Source organism: Cryptomeria japonica, chromosome 4 (genome assembly GCF_030272615.1).
Source record: "Cryptomeria japonica chromosome 4, Sugi_1.0, whole genome shotgun sequence".
Lineage (NCBI taxonomy): Eukaryota > Viridiplantae > Streptophyta > Pinopsida > Cupressales > Cupressaceae > Cryptomeria > Cryptomeria japonica.
The window spans coordinates 780,190,286-780,206,917 of NC_081408.1; positions in this window are offsets into that span (position 1 = coordinate 780,190,286).

Consider the following 16,632-nt stretch of genomic DNA (forward strand, 5'->3'; position numbering starts at 1 on the left):
TGAATTATTGAAAATTCAAAGACAGAATGTAGATTCTAGTGGACTTGGATTTGAACAAGGTTAGAGCTCTGGTACTGCTAATGAAGATCAAAACCAGAAGGCACCGGTAAGGCAACTTAATGCTTACGAATTTCATGGTAGATGCTTTGTTTGTAATAAATTTGGTCACATGGCTAGGCAATGTAGAAATAGAGAAAATCAGAACTATAATTCTTCTCCCAGTCAATGTTCTAAATGCAATAAGTATGGTCATAAGACAAAAGATTGCAAAATGAACGTTAAATGTTATGCATGTGGAAAATTTGGACATATGGCTAATCAGTGCAAATCAAGCAATTATACCGGTTTTAGCAAAGTAATTCAAAAGAACAATGTTACATGTTATGCATGCAACAAGGTTGGGATACTTATCTAGAGATTTTGAAGAAAGCCTATCCAAAAAATTTCAAATATATTCAGCTCTAGTAAGGTGTTTTGGGACATTCTCTATACAGTTTTTCATTCTTCATCTTAGTTTTTGATATTTTTTTGGAATTGATGTCAAAGGGGGAGGTATAGGTAAAAAATATATTCTTGACATTGAGAGATATGGAGGTATGGGGTATTTTGTTTAGATCTTGATCACAAATGGATATTCAGCTCAAGGGGAGTAGTCTCAGAGTGAAACTAGCAGATGAAAACCATTATCATTTTTCACATGAGTGTTGCCATCAATGCCAAAGGGGGAGATTGTTGGAAATTGACACTCATTTGATTGGTTTCAATATGTTGTCATTAATGGCAACATGTTTCGACTTTCATATTTTGGTTTGGTTGTTCATCGGCACCAACACTAGCACTGATAGGTATCTTCATCGATAGGAGGAATTATATGGGTACCGACATTGGAAGCCGACATGACTTCATTAGATTGCCGCTATAGGAGGCCGACATCATTTGGGAGATCCAAAAATCGGCAATTGATTTTGATATTTATGTATATATGCAATTGAGCCGACATGTATATTCATTTTGTAATTATCTATGTAAGCCGACATAAGGCATGGAGGATTGTAAGGGTATATAGGTCAGTTGATTAGATCACTTTGAAGTGTGTTATATGTGTTGGAAGATATGGAATGTTGTAATGTGAAGATTATGTAAGAGGTTATTCTGATAAGGGTTTAGGGTATCAAAACCAGAACAGACAGAGCTTGAACCGAAACTCAATCAGGCATAGCAGATGCATTTTATGAGTTCAGTTTTATGTTTTCTCATTCAGAGTAACTGTAGTCAGTGAGACTCTTTTGTGATGAGCAGTGTACTCTAGGCTGTAAGCCTTCATGCATGTGCAGGCCCACATATTTTGTAATATCTTTTCATATGGCCAGTGGACTGATATTGTGGGTCACAAATCCCACTATGGTTTTTCCTCTTTGAGCTTTTACACGTATAATTATCTGTGTTATGGTATTCATTTATGTGATTGGCTTATTGATTTATTTACTTCTTTCATTTATATATGTATCGGTTTACGGGTTGGTGAATGCATGTTTTTGTAGCGTCATAAATTGTACGCACTCGCTAGGGTGGTACAATTTCACACCTAGTTTAGCACCCGCCTTAGTGCATTTTGCATCCTGCATTGCATTTCTCCTTAAGCACTTAATTAATCAAATTAATTAGGTCTAAGGTCCTATTTCATCATTCTTTACATCATAAAGTTGGGCCCTTTCACTAAAGCGTGCCCTTCGCATTTTATTCCTCCAATACATCACTTAATCAAAAAACCCTAATTAAGTCCTATTTCGAATTTGGGGGCTTGGTTTTGGGGTCTAAACATCTCAAAATCACTTGTAACTTCGGAATTCTCTCTAAAATCATCATATCCGACGGCCCTGAAAATTTGGTGAAAAGTTGTCGGGACCGTGGCGCCCGGTGCACATGGTCCCAGACAATTTTCCTGAAATTTTGGGAGCACGATCCAATCATAAAATAAAGCTTAACCCCAAGAAATTGGTGGGATATTCAATCTCTAGGTCAGCCAAAATACGAATTTACGATCTAGGGTTTCATACATAAGAGCTCTCTTTCTTCATTTGAAAGGATCCGATTTTTGGGTTTCCAGGAACTTCATATGCAGAGAAAGAGCAGATCTTTGAGGACTTCAACAACATTCAACATCATTCTATCAAGCATCTATCAAATTCATTCATCCACTTAGGGCTTTGAAGACATTGAAGAACAATAGGAGATTACCGACTGAAGATTGGCTTGTACTCCTCCCTTGAGGGTTGGGTATGATTTCGTATTGTTTTCATGTCTTTGCATAAGCTTTGATACATCATTTATTCATGCTTTAGATCACATTGCATCTTGATTTAGAGCATTTACATTATCATTTACAAGCAATTAGGGTTTACTTTCTAGGTTGCTCTAGTTTTCTTTCTTGCATTTTGGACCTTGCACACACACTAGGTCTGCACACACAATACATTTTACAAAACAACTTGGCTATTCATGGAGGTGGAAATCACCGAAGCGGGGGTTTGACTAAGGCAAAACCCTATATAGCCGCCCCTCCCCCTTTTCAGATATTATTGCAGGTTTCGGGATTCAGACGACGCCGCGGGATACAGATCCGGAGAGAGAAGGTTGAGACAACACCCTGTGTGAAGTTATAGAGCAGAAGACTGGGACAGGGGCGCTGGGCGCCCTGGTCCTACCAGGACAGGGGCGCTGGGCGCCCTGGTCCCTGGGACAGAGGCGCTGGGCGCCCTGGTCCTCCGGACAGACAGCTTGCGGACAGTTTCCCGACAGTGTTTCAGAGTGCAGAACAGTGGTTTCCGGTGCAGTTTTCAGGACAGTGGCGCCCGCGCTCCCGTCCCGAACATTTTCAATCCGATTTTGACTCTGGGTACATATCTGCATTCTCATTTCATCCTTGTACTTACAGCTGTTCATTGTTTAATCTCAATTCTGCAATCTTGTTATTAGTTCATACTTGCATTTTGGGATTAGGGTTTGAACTTACATCACTTGATCTTACAATTCCAACAAGGGAATAGGAATCCTAATAGATATCCCGTGGCTCTCTCTTTCACCAAAAGAAGTAGCCAACTGAGCGATATCTCTAGGCTCTTTCGTATTCCGTAATGTGTGTCAAAAGGTAGGATTAGGGCACGATTAACCTAGTCTCGCTTTTTCCCTTACACATTTTGGTGAACCCGATGTGAATCTATCATTGCTTCCTCTTGCATTGCATTTGTTAGATCTAGATCTAGATCTAGATTTAGTGTGTTTTCATTTCATTTCATTAAAAAGAAAAAAAAAAAACGGGGGTGTGTTTCTTTGCATTGTGTGTTTAAATTTTATGCAATCTTTTCAAAATGTCAGATTTTTATTTGCAAAATGTTCATGCTTTTGATGATTATTACGAGTATAGCCAAGATGAATTAGATGAAGCTTTAGATGAGTTTTTAAACCCTAAGGATGCTAAACCTTCATTTTACCAAAAACTCATAAACCTTGTTACTATGCCATTTAGGTGTGATGAGAAAGATAAGTCGAATGATTCCTCTCAAGGATACATTCCTATCCACTCTTCCCCTGAATCTAGTAACATGGTTGTCTTCAATAAGCCCCTTTATGAGGAGATGTCTCCTTTTGAATCAAAAGACAAACCTTTTAACCGATATGATCATGCTTTGTTGGATGATGCTCTTGATGACTTTGTGGCTTTGTCGAAACCTATAAACAAAAACAAGACCTCTAAATTGGTTAACATGATAAACTTGAATGAATATAACAAGCCTCTCTTTGAAGTCCAAGGTGCTTATCCTTCTCCCACCTTTCAAATTCCTAAAACTCCTCTCCTTACTGTCCAAGGAAGGTATGATCATGATTCCTTTCATACCCCGAATAAACCAATCATCACTATACAAGGAAGAAAACCTATAAGTCCTTACAATTATGCTAAGCAAATAACTAGAGAGAGTTATCATGCGGTTGCCCATACTTATCATACTAGAAATAATAGGCAACCTAATCCTCCTCCTGTTATTCCAGTTTCCCTTCCTAATCCTCAACCAATTCTTCCTCAAGCTCCTCATATCTCGCAAGTTATGGGTAAGGAATATGATCTCATAGAACAACTTAAAGCTACCCCTGCTAAAATATCCCTTTGGGATTTGATTCAAACTTCTTCCGCTCATCATGGAATGTTACAAGATGAATTGAAAGATTTGAATGTTCCTCCACCGAATACATCTAATAATATAGCATCTTTTGTTAACTCTGTGATGAATCCTAAAGCTCAAATTGTGTTTACCCAAGATGAGTTGCCTACTAGTGAAATTCAACAACAATATGATCCCTTGATGATTGTGGTTGTCATGAAAGACACTGCTATAAGACGAACACTAGTAGATAATGGCTCTGGCCTTAATGTGTGTAGCATTAATCTATTGCATAAGATGAATGTGGATACATCTCTTATTGAGCCAGACTCTCGTCCCATTCGTGGCTTTGACAATGTGGCTAAGACTTCATTGGGTATCATCACCTTACCTCTCACAGTGGGACCTGTTACTTTGCCTACTCCTATCCATGTTATGCCGGGAAATTTAACATACAACTTGTTATTAGGGAGGCCTTGGATTCACAGCATGCAAGCTATCCCCTCTACATTGCATAGACAAGTTAAATTCATTTATAACAATAAGACATATACTTTGATAGGTGATACTACTTTTCAAGCTTGTCTACAAACATCTAATTCCAAAGGAGATTCTTCTAAGCCATCCTCGTCTAGTGATGACTCTTTAAACAAGAAACCAATCGATGAGTCTTTGCTCTCCGATGATCAAAATCCTTTGGATGAGTTTGGAACTCCTGAAGAAGATCCTTCTCGACTTGAAACTACACATAAAAAGGATTTTGATCCTGAGAAGGTTCTTGCAGAAGATGATTGGGGATCTCTTGATTTTAACCCTACCTTTGTAGGTGAATATAAGGTTCCTTCTAGAGAAATTAAAGTTGAAAAGAAGGAAGAAGCTGAAAATCACAAAGTTGAAAAGAAAGAAGAAACTAAAAATCAATCAACCTTACCTGAATCTATGAGTAATAATTTTGTGGCCGCTTCTCAAACTTCTTCTCCTCACATCTATAATTATGAAGAGTTTGATTCTTTGTCTTATGAAAAACCACCTTCCCTTCCTGAAATGGCTGATCGTTATGGTCGTGGTTTTCGCATTTTTGCTAAGCATGGGTATCATGGAAAAGGTTGTGGTGCTAATGAACAAGGGATAAGAGTTCCTCTAGAGACTAATTTTCAACATTATGCCTTTGGACTTGGCTATAATCCCTGCAGACGTACTAAAGCTTCTAAAAGACCATGCATTAGTGTTAATGCTATCTCTACATCTTTATCAATACAACACCCTGAGTATATTGATGAGGATTCTTCGGGTGATTGTGCTATGGATATCTTCCCTACCGACGATGCTCTAGCTGAGTTCTTGGGAGCTTATGACACTCTTCCTCGTTATCATCACAATAGGGGACTCCCTTATTGTTTGAACACTGAAGCCTATTTTGGAAAAGAGATTGATAACGATAAGATTGTGAAAGAATTCCCTCAGTTAAAGGATACTCCTCAACAAAGTAATCTTCTCATAAGCGACACCACTGATGTTAAGATGGATCCTTGCAACAAAGAGAAAGTAATTAAAATTGGAAAATGTCTGGATGAAGAGGAACAGAAACAATATGAAGAACTATTGCATGAATTTCCTGAGATCTTTGCTTGGACATATTCTGACATGCCTGGTATAGATCCTAAGATTGTTACTCATAATATTGTCTTAATTCCTGATGCTAAGCCCGTGAAACAAAATATTCGAAAAATGAATCCTAAGGTGGCTCTGCTTGTTAAAGCTGAGATTGAAAAATTATTGGAAGCTGGATTTATCCACCCTATTGACTATTCCCCATGGATTTCAAATATTGTCGCTGTGGCTAAACCAGACAACAAAATAAGAATGTGTACCGACTTTCGGGATCTAAATAAGGCTTCTTTAAAAGACGATTTCCCTCTTCCAAACATTGACATGATAGTTGATTCTACGGCAGGACATGCCTTGTTATCCTTCATGGATGGTTTTTCAGGCTATAATCAAATTTTCATAAACCCTCAAGATCAATTCAAAACCGCTTTCACCACTCCTTGGGGTACATTTTGTTCGATAATGATGCCTTTTGGACTTAAAAACGTCAATGCAACTTATCAACGAGCGATGACCCTTATCTTTCATGATTATATGCATAAGATTTTAGAGGATTATGTTGATGATATCTTAGCTAAATCCTTTCTTCGCATGGATCATGTTAAAATCCTTCGTCAAATCTTTGAAAGAATTCATAAATATCACATGTGCTTGAATCCCCGAAAATGTGTTTTTGGTGTGGATAGTGGAAAACTATTAGGGTTCATAGTTTCGCATCATGGGATTGAGGTGGGCACTAAGAAAATAGATGCTATTGTTAACATGCCACCTCCTCGAAATGTCTCTCAACTTAAAAGCTTACAAGGAAAGATTCAAGCTATTCGTAGGTTTGTGTCTCAACTTGCGGATCGTACCTTTCCTTTTACTCAACTTCTTAAAAAGGATATCACTTTTCAATGGAATGAGGATTGTCAACAGGCGTTTGAAGATTTAAAAGCGTATTTGGCTAGTCCTCCTATTCTTCAACCTACCGAACCTTCTAAACCCTTTATCCTGTATACAGCGGCTTCTTCTCATGCTCTCGTAGCATTGTTAGCACAACATGATAAAGATGGTAAGGAATGTCCAGTTTATTACATAAGTCATACCTTACTCGATTATGAGACCCAATATTCTGCGATAGAAAGACAATGCTTGGCCGTGGTGTTTGCGACTCAGAAATTGAGACATTATCTTTTAAATTCAGAAGTCCACGTCATGGTTAAGTTTGATCCTTTGAAGCATCTTTTCTCTAAAACTGATTTATCAGGACGTCTCGCTAAGTGGGTTATGATGTTAACTGAATTTGACCTTAAATTTGTTTCACAAAGAGCAATTAAAGGACAAGCGTTGACCGATCACTTAGTTGAGGCCCCTTCACCTTTTTCATTCCCTAACCCTGAGTCCTTTCCTGATGAATTCATTCTTTCTATAGAGAAAGATGAAACTTGGGAGTTATACTTTGATGGCTCTAAGTGTCGTACGGGATCGGGGGCAGGTGTTGTTCTAGTTTCCCCTACAAAGAAACCTATTCCCTTATCATATCGTCTAAATTTCCTATGTACCAATAACATTGCTGAGTATGAGGCTCTTATAGCGGGAATAAAAGCAGCCTTGGCTCTGAATATAAAACACATACATATCTATGGAGATTCGCAATTAATTATAAGACAAGTAACAGGAATGTATCAAGCAAAACAAGACAAATTATCACAATATAAAGACCTTGCTATCTCTTTATTACAAAATTTCGATTCTTATACCATGGAACCCGTTCCTCGAAAAGATAATCGACATGCGGACGCAATGGCATGTGTGGCTTCTCTGGTATCTTTAGAGGACCCTATGATCGATCTTAATTTCGCTATTCACAATCTTATTTCTCCAGCTATTGAAGATGATTCTAGCTTGGTAACATGTTGTGACTTTGTAGATTCAGATGAATGGTTCTCGCATATCGTAAGATATTTGACTGATGGTACCTTTCCTGATTCTGCTAATAGGAACACTAGGGCTAGAATCCGCAAGCTGTCTGCTAGATATATCATCCTTTCTAATGTCCTTTACCGAAGGGGTTATGATGGTCTTCTCCTTCGTTGTCTTAACAAGATGGAAATCCCCGTTGCTCTTGAAGAGGCACATTCAGGTGCCTGTGGGGGGCATTTTGGGGGCAAATCCTTGGTTCATAGGTTGCTTCGTATGGGATACTATTGGCAAACTATGCAGAAGGATTCCTTTTCATTTGTTAAGAAATGTCATCAATGTCAACAACACAATAATCTGATTCATGCTCCTGCCCAAGAACTTCGTTCCCAAGTAGCTTCTTGGCCTTTCTCCGCATGGGGTTTGGATCTTATTGGAAAAATTTCTCCTCTTTCATCTCAAGGACACACCTTCATCATAACCGCAACAGATTACTTTACGAAGTGGGTAGAAGCTATTCCCCTTCGCTCTACTACTGCTGAAGTGATTTGTCAATTTCTTCTAGAAAACATTATTTCTCGATTTGGGATACCTTCTACTATTATCTCAGATAATGGGACATCGTTTAAGAACAAGGACGTGAAGAAATTCCTCGAGAAGTATCATATCAAACATCAATTTTCTACACCATATTATCCTCAGTCAAATGGTCAAGCCGAATCATCTAATAAGATAATCGAACAAATTCTCTATAAAACCGTAAATAAGCATGGTAAGGATTGGAGTAACCAGCTAATTTATGCTCTTTGGGCCTACCAAACGAGTGTACGAATTGCTACGGGAACTACTCCTTATAATCTTGTTTATGGTGCTAACGCTATTATGCCCTTAGAGTTAGAAATTCCATCACTTAGGGTTTTTCTTAAAGGTATAGTAGATGATGACTCTTATAGAGAACAACGACTTCAATAGCTTGAGATGCTTGATGAACAGCGTATAAACACTCTTGAGCATATTCAAGCGTATCACAAAACTCTACAACGAAGCTATAATGATAAGGTCATTCAACGTTCCTTCTCAATAGGTGACTTAGTCCTCTATGAGAATCAGCGCAACGTGAATGCCTTGCCTGTAGAAAAGGGAAAATTTAGTCCTAATTGGCTTGGACCATATATCGTTATTGAGGATTATGGCTCAGGTGCTTACAAAATAGTGGATGTAGATGGTACGCCTCTTAAAGAACCTATCAATGCTATGCACTTGCGTAGATATTATGCTTAATTCTTCATTTCTTACCTATCTTCTTTTCAATTCTTCACCATTGGATAATATGTTAGTATTTCTTAATTAAAGCAAAATAGAATTAAATGTTATGATGTTTAATCTATATTGCTTCGTTCCTGACAAGCGTGTCTTCTTACTTTATAGTTTGTCTTGAATTCATTTATGTAAATTGTGAAAGGTTTACATTCCCGTTATGCTAGCATATTATATAATGTCTTTATGTGTTAAGTAGAATCGTATCATGTTGTGTTTAAGTTCAAAATTAAATCACATTAGTTATATGATTCTTAGACTTAATGCATATTTCTTCCTTTATCATCAATGTCGTACTTGATTAAATATTTTAATTAAGTCACACATGTATCAATTTAATCATGGAGCATTGAGAAATCAATCACATGGAAATTAAATTCAGAACATACATGTACATTTACCAAATGTATTAGATTTAATCAAAACAAAATATACATTGTTTTAAGCATTAAAGATAACACATTTGAGACAAAAGAGAAGCATGTATATATACATATATATGTGTGGATCGTATACAAATCTAGGTCACTGTATATCCAAAATGTGACCTCTCTCCTACATCATAACATCATCTCCTATCCCTAGGGCTAGTGGTTGGAGAGTGTCGACTAATGCTCCCTCCTGGTCTAGCTGTGAAGGTGGACCCATGGGTGTGTAACGCGATACAGATCATGAGTGACTCCGAGAGGAACTCCTACGATCCCTATCCATAAGGATTGCACGATAGGTGGTAGCCTCGGTCTGAGCCGCTGCTAGATCTCGCCGCGCCTGCTGGAGGTCCTCTGATAGGACTCTCTCTCTCTGTCGCGCCTGTTGAAGGTCCTCTGATAGGGCTCTCTCTCGCTCCCTCCATATATCTACCTGTACTCGGAATGGGAAAAACAAATCCTCATGCCGACCCGCGTTCCCCTGAGGCCTGTAGGCAATCTATGAGGAACTGGGGATCTGTGCTATCATGGAAATGTCTGTCATTGCCTGCTGAATCAAGGAACGCCATTCCTACACATTAGTTGTGGTAGTAGAACAGATTTTTGTTAGTACCATTCTATATCATCAAAACATTAATCAATCAATATAAACCTACTATACCTTGATCTCCCTCGCGCCAGTAGGGATCATGATATGGTAGCATCTGTGACTGGGAACTGCTAGGCTCTCCTCGCTCGCATACTCTATCCACTATGGGTGTAGCCTAGACGGTACTAGGGACAGGTCTCCGTATCGCCTCATGTTCCCCCTGTTGGGGAATAAGAGGTGGATCCAGAGCTATGGTATCGTCTCCTGAATGGTGGGGAGTTGCATCCGACTCCTCCTCATCATCTCTATCCTCCTCCTCGTCATCCTCCTCGTCATCCTCGTCCTCATCCGCATCATCACCTGCATCCTCCTCGTCCTCCTCTCTATCTCTATCCTCCTCCTCCTCATCACTGGGCTGATCGCCTGTAGGTGGATCAGGATCTCCCGCCTCCTCATGACCCTCTCCCTCCTCTGGATCCTCTGACCTGGATCCCTCGTCCTCATCTCGGTCTCCATGTCTCCATGGGCCTGGATAGCTTGTCAGATGATCTGGTGGAAAGATAGGACCTGGATATGATCTCATGAACCATGAAACATATCTGCGCTGTGCTCCAGGCTTTGCAGAATAATCAGTGACTTCATCCTGATCAGATCCCTCTAAGTTTGTCGTCTCAATATCATCTACCATCGGTCTCACTACTGCTCCAGGTCTGGGAAGGACCTGTGAGTGTCGAGTATAGATGGGCACATCGGCAGGAACACACTGCTCTAGTCTGAACTGCCTCCGTACTCGGTCAAAGTAGAAAGGGACTATGATGTGTGCATATTGTCCTCGCAGTAGGCGGTTCCTCTGTAGACATGCTAGCTATCTCTCCATACCATCCCATCTGTGCATCAGTAGGTAAGGTCTCCACACTATCATCTCGGCTGTCAGTCTATCAAAACTCACTCTCCAATACAACAAATCTCCAAATCTCCACTCGCTGGTAAGTGGATAAGCGAACACCCTAGGTCGCTCGCTCGCTGTACTCAGTGGAAAGCCGACGGGCTTGGTGCATGTGAAGTGCTCTAAAATCCACACCTGCAGAAGTGTGCATGTCATCAAACTACAACCCTGTCCGAATACATACTCCTCAAGGTCGTGATAGAGATGTGCAAGCATACTCCGACCCCATGCATAAACTCTCCTGTGTCTCTCCATCGCTCTGATACACCATGTGAGGCCCCCATGCATGTGTGTCCCTCGCCCATTAGGGCAGACGGCTAGTGCTATGATGGCTATCATAAGGCGTCTTAGAAGTGGTACCTCCCCTGTAGGATGTAAGAGCCAGCTGACCATGATACGACCTCTCGTCTCGCTCGGCATGACTCTCCCTATGCAATACAGCTGCTCTCTCTGATGATCCTCCTCTGACCGATCGGTCGTGTATGTAACTGTCGCTCCTCTGATAGGAAGATGAAGTATACGGTACACATCCTCAAGTGTGACCGTCAGCTCTCCTACCAGAAGGTGAAAGGTGCATGTGTCAGGATCCCATCGCTCCATCAGTGCCATCAGCATCGCAGGATGAAATCGAATGGCCGGCATGAGAATCACGTACCACAATCCTACAATCGATAATGTGTCTCTCTCTGACTGAGTCAGCCGTGGAATCTGATCTCGCAAAGTGCGAAGAATATGTCCCGCTGTATGCTCTCTCATGTACGGGAGACCCTGCAACACGAAAACATGACCGTAATCAGTACTCGATCATCGAAATCGCAAATGCAAACCGTCGCACATTGTATGTTAGCCTTGTAACCCCTTGCCAGTCCCTAATTGGGGACCATTGCGCCCTGCAGGGACCATGGCGCCCCTGTCAGGGACCATGGCGCCCTGGGGGGACCAGGGCGCCCCTCAGGGACCATGGCGCCCTAGGTGGGCCCCGGTCGGCGTTCAAGGTCCGCATACGATCACGAAAAAGTCAAACATGCGAAAAATCAACAGTCAAACGTTCAGTCAACTCACCTCGTCCAGTGGCTCGTCGTCGATCACGGCCTGGCACAGGATCTCGATCCTCGTGGGACGCTCCGGTCATCGTGAAGGCATGATGATGGCTAGGTGGGCTCCGCTGCACTGAATAGTATCCTGAAATCGACAAAGTGACGAATACAAGTGTCACTTTCGAAGTATATACTCTCGTTTGTTTATTCTTACTTTTTGAAACCCTAATTCTCCTCTATCATTCATTTTATCATAACTTGAGTTTGGGAGATACGATTTTCGAGCCGTTTGTTGTGTTAGAATCATATTTTCCTTCTCCTACTCTCGGGATGTTCCAAAAAGTGCTCTGATGAAGCCTATTTAGTGAACACTCCTCATCAATGCTATCTTACACAATTTGTCGCAAGTAAACATGCTACCCTGTTTCACCTCCCTAATAAGCAAGCCAAAACAGGGGGGGGCATATAGCTACTCACAGATTTCATCACTTTCCCTAGTAAGCATTAGGTGATTTTGTGATCTAACGTTTGTTTTGTAGGGTGCGGTTCCTAACTGTGTACTGCAGATACCGCTGGGGGCTTCGTCTGACATCTTATGGATATATCCTTTTTCAAATAATGTTTACTTTTCTGTACTTTAGCTTGCATATGCACGTAGTACTCATATGACCGCTAAAGTGGGGGCTAAATGTAGCATCGTAAATTGTACGCACTCGCTAGGGTGGTACAATTTCACACCTAGTTTAGCACCCGCCTTAGTGCATTTTGCATCCTGCATTGCATTTCTCCTTAAGCACTTAATTAATCAAATTAATTAGGTCTAAGGTCCTATTTCATCATTCTTTACATCATAAAGTTGGGCCCTTTCACTAAAGCGTGCCCTTCGCATTTTATTCCTCCAATACATCACTTAATCAAAAAACCCTAATTAAGTCCTATTTCGAACTTGGGGGCTTGGTTTCAGGGTCTAAACATCTCGAAATCACCTGTAACTTCGGGATTCTCTCTAAAATCATCATATCCGACGGCCCTGAAAATTTGGTGAAAAGTTGTCGGGACCGTGGCGCCCGGTGCACATGGTCCCGGACAATTTTCTCGAAATTTTGGGAGCACGATCCAATCATAAAATAAAGATTAACCCCAAGAAATTGGTGGGATATTCAATCTCTAGGTCGGCCAAAATACGAATTTACAATCTAGGGTTTCATACATAAGAGCTCTCTTTCTTCATTTGAAAGGATCCGATTTTTGGGTTTCCAGGAACTTCATATGCAGAGAAAGAGCAGATCTTTGAGGACTTCAACAACATTCAACATCATTCTATCAAGAATCTATCAAATTCATTCATCCACTTAGGGCTTTGAAGACATTGAAGAACAATAGGAGATTACCGACTGAAGATTGGCTTGTACTCCTCCCTTGAGGGTTGGGTATGATTTCGTATTGTTTTCATGTCTTTGCATAAGCTTTGATACATCATTTATTCATGCTTTAGATCACATTGCATCTTGATTTAGAGCATTTACATTATCATTTACAAGCAATTAGGGTTTACTTTCTAGGTTGCTCTAGTTTGCTTTCTTGCATTTTGGACCTTGCACACACACTAGGTCTGCACACACAATACATTTTACAAAACAACTTGGCTATTCGTGGAGGTGGAAATCACCGAAGCGGGGGTTTGACTAAGGCAAAACCCTATATAGCCGCCCCTCCCCCTTTTCATATATTATTGCAGGTTTCGGGATTCAGACGACGCCGCGGGATATAGATCCAGAGAGAGAAGGTTGAGACAGCACCCTGTGTGAAGTTACAGAGCAGAAGACTGGGATAGGGGCACTGGGTGCCCTGGTCCTGCCAGGACAGGGGCGCTGGGCGCCCTGGTCCCTGGGACAGAGGCGCTGGGTGCCCTGGTCCTCCGGACAGACAGCTTGCGGACAGTTTCCCGACAGTGTTTCAGAGTGCAGAACAGTGGTTTCCGGTGCAGTTTTCAGGACAGTGGCGCCCGCGCTCCCGTCCCGAACATTTTCAGTCTGATTTTGACTCCGGGTACATATCTGCATTCTCATTTCATCCTTGTACTTACAGCTATTCATTGTTTAATCTCAATTCTGCAATCTTGTTATTAGTTCATACTTGCATTTTGGGATTAGGGTTTGAACTTACATCACTTGATCTTACAATTTCAACAAGGGAATAGGAATCCTAATAGATATCTCGTGGCTCTCTCTTTCACCAAAAGAAGTAGCCAACTGAGCGATATCTCTAGGCTCTTTCGTATTCTGTAATGTGTGTCAAAAGGTAGGATTAGGGCACGATTAACCTAGTCTCGCTTTTTCCCTTACACAGTTTTAATAAGGTTAAAATTGATCATTTTGGTAGAACACTGATTCACCCCTTGCTCTCTTCTCAGTGTTCTTGGATTCCAACACAAACTGCTTAACAACCTCCCATTCCTTTTGTAGAGATTCAAAGACTTCAGACCCCCAAGGAGAAACTTCAACTTTTCCTGCAATTAAGTCCTCAAACGGAAGACCCTTCCATTTTCTAGCCTTTCTGGGAACTGACCTTAAAATATTTTGCCTAATCAACACTTTCCATGGCTCTTCTCCAACAATGGCCCTAAAGATCCACTTGGAGGCCAAGGCAACCCCTTGAGTCTGCAGATCTTTGAGTCCCATACCTCCACTCTCCTTCTTCATGACACACTAGTCCTACTTGACCCCATGTTGTTTCCTATTACCTTTTCCATCAAACCACAAAAAAATCATGATTTTATTTTGAATGTGATTAAATTGATAAATAGAAAAGAGCCAGACTGAGGAAAACTATTTGTGACATTGGCCAGTATTTTGTATGAGACATTCATGAGAGTAATAGGTGGGTGGCTACAAGAAGTTGAGTCCCACTTTTGGGAAAAAAGTAAATTTTTATGTTTTTCAATTTTTTTGTCGATTGATGTCAAAATTTGATGCACTTAGAGATTGAATCTCAAAAAACTTCAGTATTAGAAAATTTAATAATTGGAGTCTACTTTTCAAATATGTAATTTATTTTAATACCCACATGGTAGAAATCACTTTTTAGTTGGCATGTTTAAAAATTGGTTTTTCAAAATGCCTGTTTTAGGACCATACCACACATGTACGACCACCCTTTTTTGATGCAAATAAATGAATTTTTGCAAATCCTTGTAGGAAACGATACCTAAGACACCAAATATTGATGAGAATAATTTTTCTTATTTTTTATTGAATATATATATTTTTAATTAATTTTTAATTGACTGTAAAGTATATTTTCAAAACATGAGGTGTATGACTATCATAATTTGATGAATATTTCATATTTTTCATTTTTTTTTAATATTCAAAAGAATTGTATGTAGATCAATGTCATATGATTTATTTTTCTAAAATCCTAAAAACAAAAAAGTTATTAAAGTTTTACTGAACCTCGGTCTTTTAGGTTTAGGTACCACTTTTGAGTAATAAATAATACAAAAATAGTAAAAATAATCTTATCACTATGAAATTTACATTTCTGAAATCAGGATGCTGAAAACTCTAATGAGTTTTTGTTTCGTCAAAATATTCAATTAGGAAGGCCCTCAAAAAATTAGGTCAATGTAGAAATTTGATGTCATTTTACCTTAGCCATTTTTTTGGAGGTCCAAGCATAGGACCAAGCCTATCCTGAAGCAAAAAACAAGGCTAAGGGTTGTTTCCCACCCCTAATTTTAAAAAATGGGTGCCTATTTTGCTTTGTACTGTTGAAAGCGAAACAAGCGCCCATTTTTAAAAATACACTCGATTCTAAAACAGGCACCCATTTCATTAAATAATGGGTGCTCGTTTCTGGAAAGATCCGTTGGGCCAGAATCTAGCCCACAAGCACAAATCCCAATGATTGAATGATTTTTCAATCATTGCCTAAAAATTACGATCTACGAAGAGAATGTTTTGATTAATCATTCTCTTTTTTAATCTTATTGTCAATTTGGTAAGGAGATTGATTCGAATTCAAAATTTGGCATAGCCATGGGATCAAATCAACGTAAGAAGAGGCAAAGGAAGGTTCTGACAATTGAGGAGATTGCAACAAATAGGAAGAAGGAGGCAATATGTCAACGAGAGAGAAGAGCAAGAATGAGACAAGGAGCTTCAAGTTCCACAATCATTTCAGAAGAGGAGAACATTGATGAGACCATAAATGCTAATGAAAGAAACGCAATAGAACCATTTAATTCAGGTGCATCTTCTAATCCATTATTGGATACATGTATGTCTTCACAGCCCTATATTTTTTCTCATGAAGAAATTGGTGATTTAGTAGAAGCAGATTACTTATTAAATCAAATGCCAATTGAAAATCAAACCCTAAATGAAATTAGAACTCAAGTTGAAACTAAAATTGAAATCCAAATTGAAACCCCACATGAAACTAGATCTCAACTTGAAATTGAAATTGAAACCGAAATTGAAACTCCAAATGAAATTGAAAATCCACCTGCAACTGAAACCAATAATGTGGATGTAGACATGGAAACACCAATTGAAAATGAAACATGTTTGAATGATAATCAAACAAATGAAAATTTTAAAATTAAAAGCGATGTACTGGACAATCTTCCTGGCTTGTTTTCATG